At 45.3% G+C, this 27,404-nt stretch overlaps 1 pseudogene; it reads right to left on the bottom strand.

The window, feature by feature from the left end:
- LOC118361208 (solute carrier family 12 member 7-like) overlaps nt 1–27,404 on the bottom strand; it is an 83,112-nt pseudogene that overhangs the window by 14,755 nt on the left and 40,953 nt on the right.

The raw sequence follows: 27,404 nt of genomic DNA, 5'->3' as shown, positions 1-27,404 counted from the left end.
AAAACGCATGTACATTTTTTTTTTAACCATGTAATTGTCAGATGCTTCATAATAGCCAGGAAGACGTCGCATTGGGAGCCACATTTGAAATGGAATACATTGGAGCAGGGTGGGATTTTCTCTCTCATTAAAACATGATTTCAATGTGTTTTTTTTGGAACGGCTGTGGTAATCAATAAATTAATTAATTAATACATACATACATACATGGTAGTGGGAAGCTATTTGATCGTTTTTTTTTTACGGGTCCATTATTTTCCCATTACGTCTTATAGCAACCCGATATTCTGGGCAGCCCTGGTGTGATGGGGAGGAATGGCAGAACAAATACATATTTTGATGTACAACTTGGAATGAGGACCAGTGATTCTATAGTGAAAATAAAACTACATATCATTGTTCCCTCTTCAGAGTACACTGACAAGGTATGGTATCATTACCTTGACCGTGAGAACCAGAGGATCTCAAGGTTTCTATATACACATAAAGTATATAGGCTATTACATATCACTGGAGTAGCCTGAAGGTCTACCATGTCATTTGTCCACGGCATCTAAACTGATTATTCCCCCCCCCCCCTCATCTATAGAACAAACACATTATACAGCGAAAAGCACGTCACATGACCTCCTGTCCAGACCATCCACTCCACCACTGCTTCCATCAGATCTGTCTGACATATGGGCAGGTGTGGGGTGGGAGGGGAGGAAAGGTATCTGATATATGGGCAGGTGTAGGGTATCTGATATATGGGCAGGTGTAGGGTATCTGATATATGGGCAGGTGTAGGGTGGGAGGAAAGGCATCTGTCTGACTGGTCCTATTGTGTGTTTCTGGCAGTGTTTTCTATGTTTTGTTTAGACCTATGAGACGTGTGAAAAGTGATAAGATTTCCTCTCGTAAGGTCCATTCACAAACGTGAATCTTTGCATTGTTTGAACTTTTCCAGTCATAACGACCGTCATGATTCACAAGCATTGATATGGTCTCATTCAATCAATGAATCAAAGTTTAATGTTGGTATTATTTTCTCCTCCGTGGCATGAGGAGTGGCAGCTCATAAACGGAAGAGAATTTGTAAGATAAGATTGATTGGATTGGGAAGGTGGGAAACGTATCAACGAGAGAAGGAAGTCAGACACAGAAACACACATTTGAGTTACACACAGGACTTCATTAACATAATGTGGGATTTGATGGGTGTACGGTTTTTTGTTTGTTTATTCACTACAGAACATTGTAAAGAAATAATGTTAGGAACCAACAATCTCAACCTACAGCTTGATAAAATGTGTAAAAACAAGAGAATGGAATATCATTGGATCCATTAGAAAATAAATGACTTTGTGATGCAGCCATCAATCCCGTGTGGAAATACGAGACGCAGCCATCAATCCCGTGTGGAAATACGAGACGAAGCCATCAATCCCGTGTGGAAATACGAGATGCAGCCATCAATCCCGTGTGGAAATACGAGATGCAGCCATCAATCCCGTGTGGAAATACGAGATGCAGCCATCAATCCCGTTGTGGAAATACGAGATGAGGCCATCAATCCCGTGTGGGAATACGAGACGCAGCCATCAATCCCGTGTGGGAATACGAGACGAAGCCATCAATCCCGTGTGGGAATACGAGACGAAGCCATCAATCCCGTGTGGAATACGAGACGAAGCCATCTATCCCGTGTGGAAATACGAGACGAAGCCATCAATCCCGTGTGGGAATACGAGACGAAGCCATCAATCCCGTGTGGGAATACGAGACGAAGCCATCAATCCCGTGTGGGAATACGAGACGAAGCCATCAATCCCGTGTGGGAATACGAGACGAAGCCATCTATCCCGTGTGGAAATACGAGACGAAGCCATCAATCCCGTGTGGAAATACGAGACGAGGCCATCAATCCCGTGTGGAAATACGAGATGAGAGGCAGCCATCACTCGAGTGTAGATGGGCGTTTCTAAAATCCATATGAATGTTGAGAAGGCAAACGCACCAACAAGAACACTAAGACATAGGAGGTAGGCTTACCTGTTTTACAGATGCAACTATGTTATCCATATAGTCTATTTGTCGGGACAGCTATTTCCTCCAATACCATCACCTCGCTTCCTTAAATAGGCCCACCTCCTTTCTGCGTCGGACTCGGACGGAAAATCAACTTCTGAATATTATTCAAAATGACATCAGATTGAATTCTTTGCAAACAGCGCGACAGTTTCATTGCAAACAAGACACAATGGCTTGGCATTGGAGAAATAAGGTAAGATGAATATATTTGAATAGAGTAGGTAGGACTATTAATAGAGCCGTTGGTGATTGTACCACTGTAATCAGATACACATTATAATGTTTTTGTTATTGAAGTGATTAACCCACTAACAACGTTAAATGTCTAGCGTATGGCTATGAACTGGGAAGCTAGTAGGCTATTGGCTAATAATAGTCTGGCCCACCGACTACTACAAGCTCAGGAACCAATTGGTGGAATTCCACAACCTAGTTGCCAACCCCGTTGTATATTGTCAATTCAAATCACCCTCTTCACCATCATAAATCATCATCATTCAAAAATGTGTAGATATGGTGCTAAACTTGAAGAAGTCATGGATGACTCGGTGAGGTGATGTTGTTGCTCACTGGTCCACTCTGAAGAAGTACACAACGTCGCTTGCAAACTCAGATGTGTATATTTAACCTAAAAAAAAAAAAAAAATTGGACCCTTTTCAAAAAAAAAAAAAAAAAATCTCCTAAAATGACATACCTAAATCTAACTGCCTGTAGCTCAGGTCCTGATGCAAGGATATGCATGTTCTTGGTACCATTTGAAAGGAAACACTTTGAAGTTTGTGGAAATGTGAAATTAATGTAGGAGAATATAACACATATCTGGTAAAGGATAATACAAAGGAAAAAAACATGCATTTTTTTGTATTTTTCTTTTGTAAACTCAGATATATATTTATATATATATATTTTAATGTATTACATGAATGGTGACCACTGTATTCTGAAAAATACATTTGAGACTGGCGTAGTCTCAAATCCCAGTGGGTCACACTGACTGACCTATGAAGTTCTTCCAGGATACAGGGTCATTCGACTGTTTCCAGGTGCCGGGCCAGGCCATGAGGACTGTGTTGTGTTTCATGCCTCCCAGGCCTGCCGTCTGGATGAGGTGGGAGAAACCATCGCGCAGGTTGGACGATGCCACCACATGGCAGAAGCCCTTGGTACGCTCCGTCGCCATCGACGACTTGACGTTCTGATGGAGAAAGAGTGAGAAAAGAAGGACAATAATGATTTCCTGATGTGAAAGAATCGTAATGGACTCAAACCCTGGTTATCATTACCCTCGTCTTCAATACCTATGTTTGTTTTTTTAGGCGTTGAGGCATGATATTTGTAGCATTCTCGTGGTAATCTGAGGAACTGCTCTCTGAAAATGGCTTTGGTCTACCGGTAGATGACAGTCTCTTTAAAGAAATAACCCGCAGAAAACCTCTAAACTCCTCTCACGCTGAGTTGCTTCTCTGAACAGGTGTCTCCGAGACATAGGACACATCTACTGTAGTCTGAAAGGGTATTTCTTCCCTCAGCTCCGTTCCTCCATAAATCCCTGCTACATTAAAGACGTTAGGAAAGAGATTCCCACCATTTTCCTTTCACTTTCACGTCATTAAAGAAGAAGAAGAAGAAGAAGAAAGAAGAAGAAGAAGAAGAAGAAGAAGAAGAAAGAAGAAGAAGAAAGAAGAAGAAGAAAGAAGAAGAAGAAGAAAGAAGAAGAAGAAAGAAGAAGAAGGAAGAAGAAGAAGAAAGAAGAAGAAGAAGAAGAAGAAGAAGAAGAAGAAGAAGAAGAAGAAGGAAGAAGAAGAAGAAGGAAGAAGAAGAAGAAGGAAGAAGAAGAAGAAGGAGAAGGAAGAAGAAGGAAGAAGAAGAAGAAGAAGAAGAAGAAGAAGAAGAAGAAGAAGAAGAAGAAGAAGGAAGAAGAAGAAGAAGGAAGAAGAAGAAGAAGAAGAAAGAAGAAGGAAGAAGAAGAAGAAGAAGAAGAAGAAGAAGAAGAAGAAGAAGGAAGAAGAAGAAGAAGAAGAAGAAGAAGAAGAAAGAAGAAGAAGAAGAAGAAGAAGAAAGAAGAAGAAGAAAGAAGAAGAAGAAGAAGAAGAAGAAAGAAGAAGAAAGAAGAAGAAAGAAGAAGAAGAAGAAGAAGAAGAAGAAGAAGAAAGAAGAAGAAAGAAGAAGAAGAAGAAGAAGAAGAAGAAGAAGAAGAAGAAAGAAGAAGAAGAAGAAAAGAAGAAGAAAGAAGAAGAAGAAGAAGAAGAAGAAGAAGAAGAAGAAGAAGAAGAAGAAAAGAAGAAGAAGAAGAAGAAGAAGAAGAAAGAAGAAGAAGAAGAAGAAGAAGAAAGAAGAAGAAGAAGAAGAAGAAGAAGAAGAAGAAAGAAGAAGAAGAAGAAGAAGAAAGAAGAAGAAAGAAGAAGAAGAAAGAAGAAGAAGAAAGAAGAAGAAGAAAGAAGAAGAAGAAGAAGAAGAAGAAGAAGAAGAAGAAGAAGAAGAAGAAGAAGAAGAAGAAGAAGAAGAAGAAGAAGAAGAAGAAGAAGAAGAAGAAAGAAGAAGAAGAAAGAAGAAGAAGAAAGAAGAAGAAGAAGAAGAAGAAGAAGAAGAAGAAGAAGAAGAAGAAGAAGAAGAAGAAAGAAGAAGAAGAAGAAGAAGAAGAAGAAGAAGAAGAAGAAGAAGAAGAAGAAGAAGAAGAAGAAGAAGAAGAAGAAGAAGAAGAAGAAGAAGAAGAAGAAGAAGAAGAAGAAGAAGAAGAAGAAGAAGAAGAAGAAGAAGAAGAAGAAGAAGAAGAAGAAGAAGAAGAAGAAGAAGAAGAAGAAGAAGAAGAAGAAGAAGAAGAAGAAGAAGAAGAAGAAGAAGAAGAAGAAGAAGAAGAAGAAGAAGAAGAAGAAGAAGAAGAAGAAGAAGAAGAAGAAGAAGAAGAAGAAGAAGAAGAAGAAGAAGAAGAAGAAGAAGAAGAAGAAGAAGAAGAAGAAGAAGAAGAAGAAGAAGAAGAAGAAGAAGAAGAAGAAGAAGAAGAAGAAGAAGAAGAAGCAGCCACGAACGACTATTGAAACAAATCCACAGCGTAGAATCTGAGCCGGGGCGCCTACAGTACCTGCTCAGCCTTCTTGACCTCGTCCTCCTTGGTCATGTAGGTGCCCTGCAGCACAGAGCCCACGATGGTCAGGCCTTTCCCTGCTTTGAGCTGGGTGCAGAAGGAGAGCAGGCGTGGGTGTTTCACCGTGTGGTCAGACTCCAGGTTCAATAGCACCAGCATCTGGGGCCTACGACCAGGGAAGACAAGGGTAATGAGACATCAGACAAGTCATACTGTATTATAACCTACGACCAGGGAAGACAGGGGTAATGAGACATAACCAAGTCATACTGTATTATAGCTTACAACCAGGGAAGACAGGGGTGAACATACTGTATTATAACCTACGACCAGGGAAGACAGGGGTTAACATACTGTATTATAGCCTACGACCAGGGAAGACAGGGGTAATGAGACATAAGACAAGTCATACTGTATTATAACCTACGACCAGGGAAGACAAGGGTAATGAGATATAAGACAAGACATACTGTATTATAGCCTACGACCAGGGAAGACAGGGGTGAACATACTGTATTATAAGTTACATTACACTGCATTAGCCTATAACAGTATCTAAATGTAACTTGGATGTTCATGAAGATCATTAATTTCTGTCCATAGGTCAGAGGTCAAAATGCTTTGTAGAGTTAACCAGAGATCAGTATGAGAGTCATTCAGCCTGGATGGCTCAGAGTAAACCAGAGATCAGTATGAGTCATTCAGCCTGGATGGCTCAGAGTAAACCAGAGGTCAGTATGAGTCATTCAGCCTGACATCAGTATGAGTCATTCAGCCTGGATGGCTCAGAGTAAACCAGAGATCAGTATGAGTCATTCAGCCTGGATGGCTCAGAGTAAACCAGAGGTCAGAATGAGAGTCATTCAGCCTGGATGGCTCAGAGTAAACCAGAGATCAGTATGAGTCATTCAACCTGGATGGCTCAGAGTAAACCAGAGATCAGTATGAGTCATTCAGCCTGGATGGCTCAGAGTAAACCAGAGGTCAGTATGAGTCATTCAGCCTGTTTGGCTCAGAGTAAACCAGAGATCAGTATGAGTCATTCAGCCTAGATGGCTCAGAGTAAACCAGAGATCAGTATGAGTCATTCAGCCTGGATGGCTCAGAGTAAACCAGAGATCAGTATGAGTCATTCAGCCTGAGATCAGTATGAGTGATTCAGCCTGGATGGCTCAGAGTAAACCAGAGGTCAGAATGAGTCAACCAGAGTAAACCAGAGGTCAGTATGAGTCATTCAGCCTGGATGGCTCAGAGTAAACCAGAGATCAGTATGAGTCAACCAGAGTAAACCAGAGGTCAGTATGAGTCATTCAGCCTGGATGGCTCAGAGTAAACCAGAGATCAGTATGAGTCATTCAGCCTGGATGGCTCAGAGTAAACCAGAGATCAGTATGAGTCATTCAGCCTAGATGGCTCAGAGTAAACCAGAGATCAGAATGAGAGTCATTCAGCCTGGATGGCTCAGAGTAAACCAGAGGTCAGTATGAGTCATTCAGCCTGGATGGCTCAGAGTAAACCAGAGGTCAGTATGAGTCATTCAGCCTGGATGGCTCAGAGTAAACCAGAGATCAGTATGAGTCATTCAGCCTGGATGGCTCAGAGTAAACCAGAGGTCAGTATGAGTCATTCAGCCTGTTTGGCTCAGAGTAAACCAGAGATCAGTATGAGTCATTCAGCCTAGATGGCTCAGAGTAAACCAGAGATCAGAATGAGAGTCATTCAGCCTGGATGGCTCAGAGTAAACCAGAGGTCAGTATGAGTCATTCAGCCTGGATGGCTCAGAGTAAACCAGAGGTCAGTATGAGTCATTCAGCCTGTTTGGCTCAGAGTAAACCAGAGATCAGTATGAGTCATTCAGCCTGGATGGCTCAGAGTAAACCAGAGATCAGTATGAGTCATTCAGCCTGGATGGCTCAGAGTAAACCAGAGATCAGTATGAGTCATTCAGCCTGGATGGCTCAGAGTAAACCAGAGATCAGAATGAGTCATTCAGCCTGTTTGGCTCAGAGTAAATCAGAGATCAGTATGAGTCATTCAGCCTGGATGGCTCAGAGTAAACCAGAGGTCAGTATGAGTCATTCAGCCTGGATGGCTCAGAGTAAACCAGAGATCAGTATGAGTCATTCAGCCTGAGATCAGTATGAGTCATTCAGCCTGTTTGGCTCAGAGTAAACCAGAGGTCAGTATGAGTCATTCAGCCTGGATGGCTCAGAGTAAACCAGAGGTCAGTATGAGTCATTCAGCCTGTTTGGCTCAGAGTAAATCAGAGATCAGTATGAGTCATTCAGCCTGGATGGCTCAGAGTAAACCAGAGGTCAGTATGAGTCATTCAGCCTGGATGGCTCAGAGTAAACCAGAGATCAGTATGAGTCATTCAGCCTGAGATCAGTATGAGTCATTCAGCCTGTTTGGCTCAGAGTAAACCAGAGATCAGTATGAGTCATTCAGCCTGGATGGCTCAGAGTAAACCAGAGCTCAGTATGAGTCATTCAGCCTGAGATCAGTATGAGTCATTCAGCCTGGATGGCTCAGAGTAAACCAGAGGTCAGAATGAGTCAACCAGAGTAAACCAGAGGTCAGTATGAGTCATTCAGCCTGGATGGCTCAGAGTAAACCAGAGATCAGTATGAGTCAACCAGAGTAAACCAGAGGTCAGTATGAGTCATTCAGCCTGGATGGCTCAGAGTAAACCAGAGATCAGTATGAGTTATTCAGCCTGGATGGCTCAGAGTAAACCAGCGATCAGAATGAGAGTCATTCAGCCTGGATGGCTCAGAGTAAACCAGAGGTCAGTATGAGTCATTCAGCCTGGATGGCTCAGAGTAAACCAGAGGTCAGTATGAGTCATTCAGCCTGGATGGCTCAGAGTAAACCAGAGATCAGTATGAGTCATTCAGCCTGGATGGCTCAGAGTAAACCAGAGATCAGTATGAGAGTCATTCAGCCTGGATGGCTCAGAGTAAACCAGAGGTCAGTATGAGTCATTCAGCCTGTTTGGCTCAGAGTAAACCAGAGGTCAGTATGAGTCATTCAGCCTGGATGGCTCAGAGTAAACCAGAGGTCAGTATGAGTCATTCAGCCTGGATGGCTCAGAGTAAACCAGAGATCAGTATAAGTCATTCAGCCTGAGATCACTATGAGTCATTCAGCCTGGATGGCTCAGAGTAAACCAGAGGTCAGTATGAGTCATTCAGCCTGGATGGCTCAGAGTAAACCAGAGATCAGTATGAGTCATTCAGCCTGGATGGCTCAGAGTAAACCAGAGATCAGTATGAGTCAACCAGAGTAAACCAGAGGTCAGTATGAGTCATTCAGCCCAGATGGCTCAGAGTAAACCAGAGATCAGAATGAGAGTCATTCAGCCTGGATGGCTCAGAGTAAACCAGAGGTCAGTATGAGTCATTCAGCCTGGATGGCTCAGAGTAAACCAGACATCAGTATGATGATTTAAACAACCAGATCAAAACTATACATCCAATCCTGCTTCCTAACAGTCTCGGTACATGGCGCCTGCTTCCTAACAGTCTCGGTACATGGCGCCTGCTTCCTAACAGTCTCGGTACATGGCGCCTGCTTCCTAACAGTCTCGGTACATGGCTCCTGCTTCCTAACAGTCTCGGTACATGGCTCCTGCTTCCTAACAGTCTCGGTACATGGCGCCTGCTTCCTAACAGTCTCGGTACATGGCGCCTGCTTCCTAACAGTCTCGGTACATGGCGCCTGCTTCCTAACAGTCTCGGTACATGGCTCCTGCTTCCTAACAGTCTCGGTACATGGCTCCTGCTTCCTAACAGTCTCGGTACATGGCGCCTGCTTCCTAACAGTCCCGGTACATGGCTCCTGCTTCCTAACAGTCCCGGTCACATGGCTCCTGCTTCCTAACAGTCCCGGTACATGGCTCCTGCTTCCTAACAGTCTCGGTACATGGCTCCTGCTTCCTAACAGTCTCGGTACATGTCTCCTGCTTCCTAACAGTCTCGGTACATGTCTCCTGCTTCCTAACAGTCTCGGTACATGTCTCCTGCTTCCTAACAGTCTCGGTACATGGCTCCTGCTTCCTAACAGTCCCGGTACATGGCTCCTGCTTCCTAACAGTCCCGGTACATGGCTCCTGCTTCCTAACAGTCCCGGTACATGGCTCCTGCTTCCTAACAGTCTCGGTACATGGCTCCTGCTTCCTAACAGTCCCGGTACATGGCTCCTGCTTCCTAACAGTCTCGGTACATGGCTCCTGCTTCCTAACAGTCTCGGTACATGGCGCCTGCTTCCTAACAGTCCCGGTACATGGCTCCTGCTTCCTAACAGTCTCGGTACATGGCTCCTGCTTCCTAACAGTCTCGGTACATGGCTCCTGCTTCCTAACAGTCCCGGTACATGGCTCCTGCTTCCTAACAGTCCCGGTACATGGCTCCTGCTTCCTAACAGTCCCGGTACATGGCTCCTGCTTCCTAACAGTCTCGGTACATTGCTCCTGCTTCCTAACAGTCTCGGTACATGGCTCCTGCTTCCTAACAGTCCCGGTACATGGCTCCTGCTTCCTAACAGTCTCGGTACATGGCTCCTGCTTCCTAACAGTCTCGGTACATGGCTCCTGCTTCCTAACAGTCTCGGTACATGGCTCCTGCTTCCTAACAGTCTCGGTACATGGCTCCTGCTTCCTAACAGTCCCGGTACATGGCTCCTGCTTCCTAACAGTCTCGGTACATGGCTCCTGCTTCCTAACAGTCCCGGTACATGGCTCCTGCTTCCTAACAGTCCCGGTACATGGCTCCTGCTTCCTAACAGTCTCGGTACATGGCTCCTGCTTCCTAACAGTCTCGGTACATGGCTCCTGCTTCCTAACAGTCCCGGTACATGGCTCCTGCTTCCTAACAGTCCCGGTACATGGCTCCTGCTTCCTAACAGTCTCGGTACATGGCTCCTGCTTCCTAACAGTCTCGGTACATGGCTCCTGCTTCCTAACAGTCTCGGTACATGGCTCCTGCTTCCTAACAGTCTCGGTACATGGCTCCTGCTTCCTAACAGTCCCGGTACATGGCTCCTGCTTCCTAACAGTCCCGGTACATGGCTCCTGCTTCCTAACAGTCTCGGTACATGGCTCCTGCTTCCTAACAGTCCCGGTACATGGCGCCTGCTTCCTAACAGTCTCGGTACATGGCGCCTGCTTCCTAACAGTCTCGGTACATGGCTCCTGCTTCCTAACAGTCTCGGTACATGGCTCCTGCTTCCTAACAGTCTCGGTACATGGCTCCTGCTTCCTAACAGTCTCGGTACATGGCTCCTGCTTCCTAACAGTCTCGGTACATGGCTCCTGCTGTCGAAGGCTGGTGGCATGTCAGCTACTGTGTAAAGAGGCTTATGGGAGCACGTCGCGAGCCCAGCGTGGGCGCTGGGTGGGTGTAAGTACTCTGTATCTCGCCCCGCCAGATGGCACAGGGAGAAATCTTGATTTTGATACTGTAGATTAGGCTATGCCCTGGGAATGGCACTGTGGATGATGCCAGTGGCAGACGGGAGAGGACCCAATACCCAAGTTTGACCTCAATCTTTCCTGATGTAAATGCTCCACTTTTTGGACAGGCACTGTCCTGGGGCTGCTATGCTGTTTAGGCTTACCAGTATCTTTTTTCACAGTGAGATTACGGAGAAGGCTCAGAGATTAATCAAATAGTAATTCTCTCTCATTCTATGGATTACTCAGTTAATGGTAAGAATACACCATGTTGTCTAGCCTCTGTTGCAGAGTCCCACATCTGGCTACTGCTGTTTGTTCAGAAATATGGTGTCACTTGTAGCAAACAAACGTATATATGCACATAAACCTAAACGCATGCGCAGACACGCGCACCTCCAGTTCTTGGTGTGGGGCGGTGCCTCCTCCAGGCGAATGAGGGCGTAGCGGGCAGCGTTGAGCGATAGACCACGGATACCGTCCCCCCACTCCTTCTCCGCCCTGGAGATGGGAGAGAACGAGAAGAGGAGGAGTGCCAGGAGGTCCAGGACAAACGGAGAGAGCTACAACTAACCAGAATCTCACCATTATTATAATACGTATATCCTATTTGTGTTGAGAGAACAAAATGTAGAATAAATGAGCTCTTACCCTCTGTATTCAATGTACTTGTAGATACAGCCAGCGATGAGCATGGCCACCAGGGCATAGTACCAGGAGGAGATGAACATCAGGGAGACACACAGACTGGCGCCCAGGAAAGACAGAGCCCTGTGGGGGACGAGAGAAAGACAAAATGGAGGTAAAAGTCACTCGTCTTAAAGGGAAAATTCAAATTTTAGCATGTTAGACCTCATTTAAGGATCACCAAAGCCAATCACATGTTCTCTCTGGACTTCAGTAGCAGACAGCAAATACCCTTACTTGTTTAAAGGCCCAGTGCAGTAAACAACGTGATGTTCCTATGTTTTATATACATTTCCATAGTTGGAATAATACTGTGAAAACGATGATAATTTTCCCTATAACAGTAAAAGCTGTTAGAAAAGACAGCTTGACATTTTTGCCTGTTTTTACTCTTAGCTATGATTGTTTATTTTTTACCACTAATTGGAAACAATCACAGTAAGGTACTTAAATGTTATCCAGAAATGATTTGATATTGAGATAAAAACACTGCATTGGACCTTTAACACAGATCCATTTACCTGTGGACACGATAACAGATGTGTGCCTGTATATTCACAATGCAAGCTTACATGACCTCTAGCGTGGACCTTGACTAACTGGCCAGTTTAAGATCATGAGATTTAGGCTGCCCAGTAGGGCTTTTGGTGATGACAGTAAGGACGGGTACCCCCCCAATAAGGATGGGTAGCTCGCTGCCCCCCCAGTAAGGACGGGTAGATAGCTGCCCCCCCCTCAGTAAGGACGGGTAGATAGCTGCCCCCCCCTCAGTAAGGACGGGTAGATAGCTGCCCCCCCCCCTCAGTAAGGACGGGTAGATAGCTGCCCCCCATCAGTAAGGACGGGTAGATAGCTGCCCCCCTCAGTAAGGACGGGTAGATAGCTGCCCCCCTCAGTAAGGACGGGTAGATAGCTGCCCCCCAGTCAGTAGCTGCCCCCCTCAGTAAGGACGGGTAGATAGCTGCCCCCCCTCAGTAAGGACGGGTAGATAGCTGCCCCCCCTCAGTAAGGACGGGTAGATAGCTGCCCCCCTCAGTAAGGACGGGTAGATAGCTGCCCCCCCCTCAGTAAGGACGGGTAGATAGCTGCCCCCCCCTCAGTAAGGACGGGTAGATAGCTGCCCCCCCCTGTAAGGACGGGTAGATAGCTGCCCCCCTCAGTAAGGACGGGTAGATAGCTGCCCCCCTCAGTAAGGACGGGTAGATAGCTGCCCCCCCCAGTAAGGACGGTTAGATAGCTGCCCCCCCCTCAGTAAGGACGGGTAGATAGCTGCCCCCCCCTCAGTAAGGACGGGTAGATAGCTTCCCAGCTCCCCCCCCCCTCAGACACGCCAGTGGCCCAGCAGGGACCTGCTTTCTGGATTCGCCCATGGGGAGCAGAGCCAAAGCTCCTTAGCTAGGCTATAGAAACACCTGGCACATAGCTGCCACAAGCCACGGCTCCAGGGATAGGGTGTTTGTGCCAGATGTATGTGTGTGTACGTGTACATGTGATGTGTATCTGTATGTGTGTCTGTCCTCAGAGGTCCTGTCACTGAGCTCAATAACAACCTCCTCAGGTGAAGTTAGCTGGTTAGTTCCTAGGCTAACAGAGTCCCAAGAGACTACTACAGTACCCAAAGAAGCAGGAGAAAACAGTGAAGCTCAGAGTGCTAATTTGAGAGGGCATTAGAAGAGCCAGCACCATGATATAAAGTAATAGAGAGGGCTTTCCCCTTACCAGTGGTAGAACTTGAAGCGGGGTCTCCAGTTGGGGGTGCAGAGCAGGGTCTGGAGGGCACAGGCCAGGTTAACAAACAGGTAGCACATCAAAAAGAACCTGACGGGGAGAGAGATATACAATGACGGAGAGGTGAGATTACACACCACTACCATCTGTTAGTTAACATCCAGAGACCAGTTTTGCAACACTACGATTAAGTTACATTACAGCAGATGGGAGAGCAAGTGTGAGAGGGAGGGATGGAAGGATGAAACGAAGAAGGGAGGGAGGGATGGAAGGATGAAACGAAGAAGGGAGGGATGGAAGGATGAAACGAAGAAGGGAGGGATGGAAGGATGAAACTGAAGAAGGGAGGGATGGAAGGATGAAACGAAGAAGGGAAAGAAAGAGAGTCTGACAGAGAGAGGATGGTAGAGAGGGGTACTGACACGGAGAGGATGGTAGAGAGGGGTACTGACACGGAGAGGATGGTAGAGAGGGGTACTGACACGGAGAGGATGGTAGAGAGGGGTACTGACACGGAGAGGATGGTAGAGAGGGGTACTGACACGGAGAGGATGGTAGAGAGGGGTACTGACACGGAGAGGATGGTAGAGAGGGGTACTGACACGGAGAGGATGGTAGAGAGGGGTACTGACACGGAGAGGATGGTAGAGAGGGGTACTGACACGGAGAGGATGGTAGAGAGGGGTACTGACACGGAGAGGATGGTAGAGAGGGGTACTGACACGGAGAGGATGGTAGAGAGGGGTACTGACACGGAGAGGATGGTAGAGAGGGGTACTGACACGGAGAGGATGGTAGAGAGGGGTACTGACACGGAGAGGATGGTAGAGAGGGGTACTGACACGGAGAGGATGGTAGAGAGGGGTACTGACACGGAGAGGATGGTAGAGAGGGGTACTGACACAGAGAGGATGGTAGAGAGGGGTACTGACACAGAGAGGATGGTAGAGAGGGGTACTGACAGAGAGAGGATGGTAGAGAGGGGTACTGACACGGAGAGGATGGTAGAGAGGGGTACTGACACGGAGAGGATGGTAGAGAGGGGTACTGACACGGAGAGGATGGTAGAGAGGGGTACTGACACGGAGAGGATGGTAGAGAGGGGTACTGACACGGAGAGGATGGTAGAGAGGGGTACTGACACGGAGAGGATGGTAGAGAGGGGTACTGACAGAGAGAGGATGGTAGAGAGGGGTACTGACACGGAGAGGATGGTAGAGAGGGGTACTGACACGGAGAGGATGGTAGAGAGGGGTACTGACACGGAGAGGATGGTAGAGAGGGGTACTGACACGGAGAGGATGGTAGAGAGGGGTACTGACACGGAGAGGATGGTAGAGAGGGGTACTGACACGGAGAGGATGGTAGAGAGGGGTACTGACACGGAGAGGATGGTAGAGAGGGGTACTGACACGGAGAGGATGGTAGAGAGGGGTACTGACACGGAGAGGATGGTAGAGAGGGGTACTGACATGGAGAGGATGGTAGAGAGGGGTACTGACACGGAGAGGATGGTAGAGAGGGGTACTGACATGGAGAGGATGGTAGAGAGGGGTACTGACATGGAGAAGATGGTAGAGAGGGGTACTCACATGGAGAGGATGGTAGAGGTGGGTACTCACATGGAGAGGATGGTAGAGGTGGGTACTCACATGGAGAGGATGGTAGAGGTGGGTACTGACATGGAGAAGATGGTAGAGAGGGGTACTCACATGGAGAGGATGGTAGAGGTGGGTACTCACATGGAGAGGATGGTAGAGGTGGGTACTCACATGGAGAGGATGGTAGAGGGGGGTACTCACATGGAGAGGATGGTAGAGGTGGGTACTCACATGGAGAGGATGGTAGAGGTGGGTACTCACATGGAGAGGATGGTAGAGGTGGGTACTCACATGGAGAGGATGGTAGAGGTGGGTACTCACATGGAGAGGATGGTAGAGGTGGGTACTCACATGGAGAGGATGGTAAGAGGGGGTACTCACATGGAGAGGATGGTAAGAGGGGGTACTCACATTGAGAGGATGGTAAGAGGGGGGTACTCACATGGAGAGGATGGTAGAGGTGGGTACTCACATGGAGAGGATGGTAGAGGGGGTACTCACATGGAGAGGATGGTAGAGGGGGTACTCACATGGAGAGGATGGTAGAGGTGGGTACTCACATGGAGAGGATGGTAAGAGGGGGTACTCACATGGAGAGGATGGTAAGAGGGGGGTACTCACATTGAGAGGATGGTAAGAGGGGGGGTACTCACATGGAGAGGATGGTAGAGGTGGGTACTCACATGGAGAGGATGGTAGAGGGGGGTACTCACATGGAGAGGATGGTAGAGGGGGGTACTCACATGGAGAGGATGGTAGAGGTGGGTACTCACATGGAGAGGATGGTAGAGGGGGGTACTCACATGGAGAGGATGGTAGAGGGGGGTACTCACATTGAGAGGATGGGGGCGACAGCGTCCAGAGAAGCGATGAGGATACCGATCTCACAGATCCCACCAGTCAACAGCAGGGCCCAGGTGGGCTCTCCATTAGCCTTGCCATGACCAAACACCTGGGAGACAGGGACAGCCAGAGAGTTTGTTTGTTTGTTTGTTTGTGCGTGAGTGCATCTACAGTATGTGTGTGTCTGACCTGTAGGAATGGCACGATGCCGTCCCGTGCAATGGCCTGCAGCAGCCGGGGGGCTCCAGTGAGACTCTGTAGACCTGCTCCACAGCATGAGAAGAACGAGCCAATCACAATCACCCAGGGGGAGGGCCAAGCCAAGATGCCAATCACCAGGTTCCCTTTGACAGAGTCCCCAAACCTAGGACAAACAGACGTATTCACTAGAGAAGTCCTCAGACACTATGCTCACACTGGGATATGCATAACCACATTTCTGAAACAGAGAAAAGCCAGAAAGACACTCACTCACTTTGACCATTGTGTATCCAGTATAATTAACTGGAACTCTCCCCCTTATAACACTGTGTGTTACAAGGGCCTACTATGTGGCTCAGACAAACAGCTTTATGAAGGCAAACAGATGTTTTCAATCCAGATGATCATTTCTCTCTCAATGCCCATATGAGGGCAAAACAAATAAACATGACATTTGTACTGCTTTCATTAACAAATAAACAAGACATTTGTACTGCTTTCATTAACAAATAAACATGACATTTGTACTGCTTTCATTAACAAATAAACATGACATTTGTACTGCTTTCATTAACAAATAAGCAAGACATTTGTACTGCTTTCATTAACAAATAAATGAGACATTTGTACTCCTTTCTTTAACAAAAAAAACAAACAAATAAACAAGACATTTGTATTGCTTTCTTTAACAAATAAACATGACATTTGTATTGCTTTCTTTAACAAATAAGACATTTGTGTTGCTTTCATTAACCTAATATAAACAAGACATTTGTGTTGCTTTCATTAACCTAATATAAACAAGACATTTGTGTTGCTTTCATTAACCTAATATAAACAAGACATTTGTACTGCTTTCTTTAACAAATAAACAAGACATTTGTACTGCTTTCTTTAACAAATAAACAAGACATTTGTACTGCTTTCATTAACAAATAAACAAGACATTTGTACTGCTTTCTTTAACAAATAAACAAGACATTTGTACTGCTTTCATTAACAAATAAACAAGACATTTGTATTGCTTTCTTTAACAAATAAACAAGACATTTGTACTGCTTTCTTTAACAAATAAACAAGACATTTGTACTGCTTTCATTAACAAATAAACAAGACATTTGTACTGCTTTCATTAACAAATAAACAAGACATTTGTACTGCTTTCATTAACAAATAAACAAGACATTTGTACTGCTTTCATTAACCTAATAAACATGACATTTGTGTTACTTTCATACCAAGTGTGAAAAGTGAAACAGCACTTACTTGTCTCTCAGCACCACCCCCTCGATGCAGGCGCCAAACAGTATGACAGAACTAATGTCTGGGTGGCACCGTTAAGGAAATCAGCATCGGGATGGCAAGAGTTGAAAAAACAAAACCATGATCACATTCATTTGAACGCCAAACAGAGTAAAGTTCGGTAAGGCTACCTGAACTTGTCCAATAAAGAATTTGTCATTTGCGATTACCATTGCTACGTTTCGCTATGGAGAACCCAAATGAACACCACCTACCTTTACAGTTTAAAGTGTACATCATAACAACACATTGACTGACTCATGTATTATAATAATTTGGTAGGTGCTTGCAGGGGCACAACTTTGGTTTTAGAAATGGGGCATTTTTTGTATTTCCCAGTCGGATAAACACTCCAAACAGCCTACCCGATCATTCAGAGATGTCCAAAAGGTCCTAAAGGCACACCGTCGCCTCCTTTTGTATCACATTCCAATTATAAAACTGTGGGGGATAAAAATGATATTTCGGAATGTGGGGGGGACATGCCCCCAGTGAAAGTCCTACCCCTGGGTGCTTGTATTTGTCCTATTAAGACACTTGTATGGTTGGTCTGTTGTCGCTGTCATTAAAGATACAGATGAAGGTGGTGGTGGCGATGGCCATGATGGTTCCTATGGGGATGGACTTCTGGGCGTCCCTGAGATCACCAGACCTGTTGGATCCAGCCATGATTCCTGTGAGGGGAAATAGGAAGTTGGTTACATTATTAAATATGATCTTCTCTCCGGGTGCCCAGGTAGAACCTAGGCGAGCACCCCTAGTTCTTTAGGTGTGGGGGGTGGGTCTAGGCCGGGTTACTGTCCTGCTGCTTGTTCTTTAGGTGTGTGTGTGTGTGTGGGGGGGGCTTATTAGTCAGTCAGGCTTATTGAGGTAGTATGTACATGTGGGTATGGTTAAAGTGACTATGCATATATGATGAACAGAGAGTAGCAGTAGCGTAAAAGAGGGGATGGCAGGGGCACACAATGCAAATAGTCCGGGTAACCATTTGGTTACCTGTTCAGGAGTCTTATGGCTTGGGGGTAAAAATGATTGAGAAGCCTTTTTGTCCTAGACTTAGCACTTCAGTACCGCTTGCTATGCAGCAGTAGAGAGAACAGTCTATGACTGGGGTGGCTGGGGTCTTTGACAATTTTCAGGGCCTTCCTCTGACACCACCTGTAGAGGTCCTGGATGGCAGGCAGCTTTGCCCCAGTGATGTACTGGGCAATACGCGCTACCCTCTGAAGTGCCTTGCGGTCGGAGGCTGAGCAATTCCGTACCAGGCAGTGATGCAACCGGTCAGGATGCTCTCGGTGTTGCAGCTGTAGAACCTTTTGAGGATCTTAGGACCCATGCCAAATATTTTTAGTTTCCTGACGGGGAATAGGTTTGTTGTGCCCTCTTCACGACTGTCTTGGTGTGTTTGAACCATTCTAGTTTGTTGGTGATGTGGACACCAAGAAACTTGAAGCTCTCAACCTACTCCACTACAGCCCCGTTGATGAGAATGGGGATGTGCTCGGTGCTCCTTTTCCTGTAGTCCACAATCATCGCCTTAGTCTTGGTTACATTGAGGGAGAGGTTGTTATTCTGGCACCACCCAGCCAGGTCTCTGACCTCCTCCCTATAGGCTGTTCCGTCGTTGTCGGTGATCAGGCCAACCACTGTTGTTTCGTCATGCAGTCGTGGGTAAACAGGGAGTACAGGAGCGGACTTAGCACGCACCCCTGGGGAGCTCCAGTGTTGAGGATCAGCATGGCAGGTGTTGCTACCTACCCACACCACCTGGGGGCGGCCAGTCAGGAAGTCCAGGGTCCAGTTGCAGAAGGTGGTGTTTAGTCCCAGGGTCCTTAGCTTAGTGATGAGCTTTGTGGGCACTATGGTGTTGAACGCTGACCTGTAGTCAATGAATAGCATTCTCACATAGGTGTTCCTTTTGTCCAGGTGGGAAAGGGCAGTGTGGAGTGCAATAGAGACTCTCACAAACACGAAAGTGTTCTCCACAATGCTCTACGACCCCCACAAGCGTCTTGGGACTCGTCTTAAGTAAGTACAGCTGATGATCTTCTGTCTGTAGCGTCTGAAAAGTTTGGGCTAAACACTTTCCCCTCTGTGGAAAGGTGAGACTCTCGCAAATACGCCCACAGGTCTCACAAGACTCCTCTAAAAAAGGTTCCCAGGTGCCAGTTGAAATGTTTTTATGGAAGTATATGTGGAGACCGTTTATTGCCATAAATAAATACATGTCAAAAAAATGTCTAATGTTTCTTATCTAGAAAGATTGTTTATTGTAAGGTGAGGCTCTAACCAACACGTACATGTTATTGTGTACCTTAGCAGCACTTCCCTTTCCTCCTGTTCATACAAGTAGATGCCCATTTGAACATACCCGTGACGGAGGGGAAGTAGATGCCCACCAGCAGGGTGAAGAAGGTGGTGATGTCATTGGCCACGTAGGGCATGTATATATCCTGGGAGGTGTCTGCAGCCGGCTCCGACATCTGGTGCTTATTCTCTACCAACATGCCTTTAGGACCGTAGTCCCCCCAGATGTTGTCTGTGGAAGATGGGGGGGGTGAAGGGTGAGGATGAAGTGGAGGGATTGGAAGAGGGAGCGTAGGGGTGGTTAAGAGACAGGGAGTGAGATGAGAAGGGAGAAAAGAGAGAGAGAGGAAGGGAGGGAGGACAATCGCTAGTCACTATCCTCTGAAGGAAGAACACAGAGTACATATGGGACTCGTCAAATCACCTGCCTCCACACGCCTGATTCCAGAACTTAAAGAATTTGAGCAATTTGGAAGTGATGATGGGGGAGTGGACATAATATATAATAATAATATAATATATGCCATTTAGCAGACGCTTTTATCCAAAGCGACTTACAGTCATGTGTGCATACATTCTACATATGGGTGGTCCCGGGAAACGAACCCACTACCCTGGCGTTACAAGCGCCATGCTCTACCAACTGAGCTACAGAAGGACCACACAATGTCAGAGTTCGGGAATGTACGATAACACACGAGTATGTCAATTGTTCTGCCGGCCGTGGTATCCCTTCATCTCAGCCTAAATCTAGGATGGTAGTCGATGATACTATGCTGATTGAAGTGAAGACAGTTTCCCTCCATCATTGGATTTAATAAAAACAGATCCCGTCAGTAAATAAACTAGACATGTAAACTAGACATGTAAACTAGACATGTAAACTAGACATGTAAACTAGACATGTAAACTAGACATGTAAACTAGACATGTGGTCCCGAAAACTTCCCCCGGTCTCTACTACTTTTTAACACCATCGAGATGGACCCGATGCATTCTTCTTTATAGGGGTCCATCTCAATAGTGTAAAGCAGATAACCAACCGCAGACAGAGAGGGGTGTACAGCTCATCCTTGGTGTCAGTATTCCCAGCAAGGGAAAAACATCACTCTCTATTGGATGTCACAATGACATTGTACATCTTCGTTTAACATTTTACTCATTTAGCACACACTCTTATCCAGAGCCACTTCCAGTATCGACTGCATACATTTTCATATTTGTTAGTACGGGTCCCCCGTGGGAATCGAACCCACAACCCTGGCGTAGTAAGTGCCATGCTCTTCCAACTGAGCCACACGGAATCTTCCAAATCTAATTCTCATAAGAGCTTCCAGAGTAATATAGTAAGTAGTCAGAGGAACTGACACAGCGTTATGCTCTACTACAAATAAAAACGAATGATTGTAATCCTGGTTTCCATTAGGATAGGGTGTCAGGACTGAGGGGAAAGAGCATTGCTTTTAGCAGTGAGAGCTGACTTTACATCATGGGAACATTCACCCCACAATTAATCACAAAAATTGTGTGTGTGTGTGTGTGTGTGCGTGCGTGCGTGCGTGCGTGCGTGCGTGCGGTCTCTCACCTCTGATGACCCCGCTGGTCAGGCCGGGGATTCCCTGGATCACAGTGACGTTGTTGAGAGTGAAGTACTCGTTGCAGGTGGCGTTGAGGTCCGGAGAGTCACAGAACAGGGACCACAGCTTGGTGGTGACCGTCACGTTGTCCACCTCCATCGTCTTCAAACACTGGTCAAAGTTGTGGTTCTGCAAAGTGCGGTTCCCCAACAGGCAAATACTGGGAGGAGGATATAGAACAAAACAGTTTTTTTAAATCTCACAGGGGGAAAAAAAATGTTATGTTCTGGCCCTGGTCTTCCTGATCGGGAGACCAAGAGTAATTTGTGTGTGTGGGTGTGTGCGTGTGCACACGCGCATATATGTGTGAGGGTGTTCGCTTCTAGTGGTTTCTGGGTGTATTTTTCAACAAGGCCGTGAAGTTCAAACTAGACTCACGGGAAGTCTGGCGGTTCGAAGGCGGTCTTGATGACTCCGGCGTAGATGGCCAGAATGGAGAGGATGACACAAGCCAGGAAGACCAGGGCCAGCTTGTTGACGTACTTGACCCCCACAAACACCACCAGGGACATGAGGGCGAGGCAGCAGGTGCCGTACACCCGCATGTTGTTGAGCAGTGCCTCCGGCTCATTCTCCTTCTTCTCTGCCTTGAAGATGGCCGCACTAGGCACAATGTAGGTCTGGGAGGAGACCGGGGGGGAGGGGCATCAGAGACGTTCAGTAGGGCACAGCGTTATGAAAGGTTCAGATAACAGCCTCATCAGGTGTTGTTATCTGTTCATGTTTTAATGTCTACAGATGAGGTAGTAGTAAAAAAAGACAGTATCTTTGCAAAGGATACTCACTAACAGAATCTCTATAGTACCGAGGATGTACATGGAGCCAGCGAAGGTGGTCCCCAGGTAGAAGCAGAGCCCCACAGCCCCGCCGAACTCTGGCCCCAGCGACCTTGAGATCATGTAGTAGGAGCCTCCAGCTACAGACCAACAACAGGGGGACAGAGCCAGTCACAACCACAGCCGTGGAGAAAACTCACTTTGAGGTGGAGTGGTACATATTGTTCCCTCTGGTACTCTGGAACCCAAATCGCTAAACGATTTTCATCTTAATTCTCAGTTAAAATTCTTAAAAGGAAATGTCAGCCCCAATTCTATTTAGTAGAATGTACCATTAGCCACAGTGAACCTACCTGGAACTACACCATTCGTAGCGATGGCACTCATTGATATGGCTGTCAGCATTGTCTGCGAAGAAGAGAGAGAAAAAAATCCCAACATTTTAGGTTACGTTATTAAGCAAGGGCAATATTTGTGAATCTAAAATGCATAAAATCCAAAGAATAATAAATAAGGGGGGAGCAGCTTATCCCATATTTAGTGGCTAAACGACTCAGCTGTGGCTTATAAATCTTTAGGAACACAATCACAGGCATCTGGGTAATTGATATGAGCCCCTTTTTATCTGAAATAGGGCAATGTTCAGTCTGAAGCCAAAAAGTTAAAAAGTTAAATATATAAATACTTGATGCTACGTTAAAGCTACCAAGCTTGCTAGGATAGGACAGATGTCCCGGCTGCAACTTCAATTTTCAATTTGCACTGAGGTGTGGAAGTGATAGGTGTGAAAGCCGTTGAGCCCAACAAATGGAGCAGAGCATCACAGCCTCCCACACTCAAATGGAGAGACGGCTTCCTCCTGTGCAGAGGTCATCAGAGTACAGTACCCCTTATACACACAAACATATCAGTGCATGGAATAAAGAAGTCAGAGTACAGTACCCCTTATACACACAAACATATCACTGCATGGAATAAAGAAGTCAGAGTACAGTACCCCTTATACACACAAACATATCACTGCATGGAATAAAGAAGTCAGAGTACAGTACCCCTTATACACACAAACATCACTGCATGGAATAAAGAAGTCAGAGTACAGTACCCCTTATACACACAAACATATCACTGCATGGAATAAAGAAGTCAGAGTACAGTACCCCTTATACACACAAACATATCACTGCATGGAATAAATACAAAAAGAAGCCCCTCAAGGACAATCCAGAGACACTATCTTCTGATTGGTTCAAAGAGGGGAATTTAATTGTCCACACAGACCATCCCATTGCACGGCTATAAAAACACACTACCCATCTGTCAAGACAGAGGGTATTGGCCCAGGAGTCCTCAACTGGCAGCTTAATTTTATAGTACCCGCAAAACACCCGTCTCAACGGCGACAGCGAAGAGGTGATTTCAGGCGGAGCTCTAGAAAGAGGACCGAGTTCGAGTGTGAATTCCAAATGGGATGACCGTTCAAATACATTTTTCCCCAGTCGGAGCTCGTTTTCCCCAGTCGGAGCTCGTTTTCCCCAGTCGGAGCTCGTTTTCCCCAGTCGGAGCTCGTTTTTTCCCCCAGTCGGAGCTCGTTTTTTCCCCCAGTCGGAGCTCGTTTTTTCCCCCAGTCGGAGCTCGTTTTTTCCCCCAGTCGGAGCTCGTTTTTTCCCCCAGAGTTGAACGCTCAGAAGTCAGAGATTCCCGAGATCCCTGGTGTTTTGAATGTGGCATTAAAGTTGGGATTATGGTTCATATTTGTCTAAACAAATATACTCCTCTATGCAAGCAACCATTTCACTGTACCGATTACACCTGTATCCTATGACAAATAAACTTAGATTTTATTTTATATAGTGTGTGTTTACCAGAGACGGTAATGTAAAGAACAACATGACCTGATATTTTTATTTTTATCTTTATTTAACGAGGTTAACCTCTTCGAGATAGGGGCGCTCTTTTAATTTTTGGATAAAAAAACGTTACCGTTTTAAACACGATATTTTGTCACGAAAAGATGCTCGACTATGCATGGAATTGACAGCCTTGGAAAGACAAAACTCTGACGTTTCCAAAACTGCAAAGATATTATCTGTGAGTGCCCCAGAACTAATGCTACAGGCGAAACCAAGATGAAGTTTCATACAGGAAATTCCCCAGATTCTGAAGGCGCTGTGTTCCAATGTCTCCTTATATGGCTGTGAACGCGCCAGGAATGAGCCTGCTCTTTCTGTCTATTCCCCAAGGTGTCTGCATCATTGTGACGTGGTTGTAGGCATATCATTGGAAGATTGACCATAAGAGACTACATTTACCTGGTGTCCCGCCCGGTGTCCTGTGTGCGTAATCTGTAGGTCCATGCGCGTTCCATTTCTTCAGAAGAGAAAGTAAACTGCCACGATGGATTTTATCGTCGATAGATATGTGAAAAACTCCTTGAGGATTGATTCTAAACATCGGTTTGCCATGTTTCTGTCAATATTATGGAGTTAATTTGGAAAAAAGTTTGTGTTTTAATGACTTAATATTATTTTTATTTTTTTCCTTACCCAAATGTGATGAACAAAACGGAGCGATTAGTCGACAAATAATATTTTTTGTAAAAACGGAACATTTGCTATCTAACAGAGTCTCCTCATTGAAAACATCTGAAGTTCTTCAAAGGTAAATGATTTTATTTGAATTCTTTTCTGGTTTTTGTGGAAAATGTTGCATGGTGAAAGAGAGGCATAATACTATGCTAGGCTACCAATACTGTTACACAAATGCTTGTTAGCTATGGTTCAAAAGCATATTTTGAAAATCTGAGATGACAGTGTTGTTAACAAAAGGCTAAGCTTGAGAGCAAATAGATTCATTTCATTTCATTTGCGATTTTAATGAATAGTTAACGTTATGTTATGCTAATGAGCTTGCGGATTACACAATCCTGGATACAGGGTTTTTTTCGTAGCTAAACGTGACGCAGAAAACGGACCGATTTGTCAACACAAATAATATTTTTTGTAAAAACGGAATATTTGCTATCTAACTGAGTCTCCTAATTGAAAACATCTGAAGTTCTTCAAAGGTAAATGATTTTATTTGAATCCTTTTCTGTTTTTTGTGAAAAATGTTGCCTGCTAAATGCTAACGCTAAATGCTACGCTAAATGCTACGCTAGCAACCAATACTGTTACACAAATGCTTGTTTTGCAATGGTTGAGAAGCATATTTTGAAAATCTGAGATGACAGTGTTGTTAACAAAAGGCTAAGCTTGAGAGCAAATAGATTAATTTCATTTCATTTGCGATTTTCATGAATAGTTAACTTTGCGTTATGGTAATGAGCTTGAGGCTGTAGTCACGATACCGGATCCGGGATGGCTCGACGCAAGAAGTTAAGTCATTATGATTTACAATGATGGCCTAGGAACAGTGGGTTAACTGCCTTGTACAGGGGCAGGACAACAGATTTTTACCATGTCAGCTCGGGGATTCGATCTAGCAAGCTTTCGGCTACTGGCCCAACGCTCTCACTACTAGGCTACCTGCCGCCCCAAGATATAGGCTAAGGAATAGATGAAGTGTATTTTTACGACTACGTTTTGCTACTACCTTCACCACTACACTGTGAATCCTTAAAGAGATGGGCGGGGCTAAAGCTAAAGAGGGTGTGAACGATGCTGAATGGGTGCAGACAAAGAAGAGCTCTCCAGTAGGTGTACCAAAGTGGAGTTACAAGTTAATCAACTTTTAAAGCAGAATTAATTTCCCATTGTTCCTCACCCGAAGTGTATGATAGACCATTTTCTAGCTCCGGGTCTCTACTTTTATCCAATGTTAAAAACATCATTTCATATTACACAACAAATGAACCAATCCAGATGGTGGGACACAAAATAGCAATAATCATATTATAGGATATTCCTTACACAGGAGCAGGTCATGACCACAATGGCAAGGGATTCCATGATGCCGGCGGTTCCCACGATCCAGGTGAGACGCAGGAACAGGATGACACCCAGGATGTTTTGGAGGCAGGGCAGGTACACCCCAATTAATGTGCCCAACGCGGGACTCTGTGGAGGGAAAGAGGAGAGTGAGAGAGTGAGAGGGAACAATGAGAGGGAGAGAAGGTAGGGGGTCATGAGGTAGTAAGTTCCACCATATCAAATCATTCAACGCACAGAGGAAGTGATTGTGTTTCAAAGGTCAACCAGAAATGATTTCTTTCTTTATTTTTACCTTTATTTAACTAGGCAAGTCAGTTAATAACAAATTCTTATTTGTAAATTATAAACAGATTACATTTAAGATTTTGCCTTTCATTAGGTGTCACGACACATTATACAGAGCATTTGGAAACTATTCAGACCCCTTGACTTTTTCCATATTTTGCTATGTCACAGCCCTATCCTGAAATTGATTAACCCCCCCCCCCCCTCCAATCTACACACAATACCCCATAATGACAAAGCAAAAACAGTTTATTTTTTAATTTTGGGAAATGTATATAGTAATATCAGTAATTAAGTATTCAGACCCTTCACTCAGTACTTTGTTGAAGAATCTCTGGCAGCAGTTACAGCATCGAGTCTTCTTGGGTATGATGCTGCAAGCTTGGCACACCTGTATTTGGAGAGTTTCTCCCATTCTTCTCTGCAGATCCTTAAACTCTGTCAGGTTTGACGCTACGAGATCGTATTTTTACCTGTATTTGGCGAGTTTCTTCCCTAAAGATGGTCTGAAACTCTATCAGGTTGGAAGAGGAGTGTTGCAGCACAGCTATATTCAGGTCTCTCCAGAGATGTTTGATCGGGTTCAAGTCCAGGCTCTGGCTGGGCCATTCAAGGACATTCAGAGACTTGTCCTGAAGCCACTGGACCAGGTTTCATCAAGGATCTCTCTATATTTTGCTCTGTTCATCTTTCTTTTGTTCCTGACTACTCTCCCAGTCCTCAGCGTGACCATCGGGTTCTTGGTCACCTCCCTGACTAAGGCCCTTCTCCCCTGATTGCTCAGTTTGGAGTCTTGGTGGTTCCAAACTTCTTCCATTTAAGAATGGAGGCCACTATGTTCTTGGGGACCTTCAATGCTGCAGACATGTTTTAGTTCCCTTTCCCAGATCTGTGCCGCGACTCAATCCGGTCTCCTTCGACCTCATTGCTTGGTTTTGTCAACAGTGGACCTTTATATAGACAGGTGTGTGCATTTCCAAATTATGTCCAATCAATTGAATTTACCACAGGTGGGAGTCACAGAGTAAATACTTTAATTTGTAATAAATGTGCATTTACATTTCAAAAAACCTGTTTGCGCTTTGTCATTATGGGGTGTTGTGATGTCATTATGGGTTATTGTGATGTCATTATGGGTTATTGTGATGTCATTATGGGTTATTGTGATGTCATTATGGGGTATTGTGATGTCATTATGGGGTATTGTGATGTCATTATGGGGTATTGTGATGTCATTATGGGGTATTGTGTGTAGATTGATGAGGATTTTTTTTTTAAACCTAGAACAGGATTAGAATAAAATAAACAAAATGTGGAAATAGTGAAGGGGTCTGAATACTTTCCGAATGCACTGTATGTTGGTGTTCCCATCCGCCACCATGGTGTACCACCTAAATATCACATTGCTCAGAATACTGGGCTAGCCAACATCCCACCCACTGCCTATTAGAACAAAACACACAAGGAGAAAAAAAAATAGCAGAAAACACTTTTACA

Source organism: Oncorhynchus keta, chromosome 28 (genome assembly GCF_023373465.1).
Source record: "Oncorhynchus keta strain PuntledgeMale-10-30-2019 chromosome 28, Oket_V2, whole genome shotgun sequence".
Classification (NCBI taxonomy): Eukaryota; Metazoa; Chordata; class Actinopteri; order Salmoniformes; family Salmonidae; genus Oncorhynchus; species Oncorhynchus keta.
The sequence above is the reverse complement of the archived record's forward strand: the minus strand, read 5'-3'. Positions and strand labels throughout refer to the sequence as shown.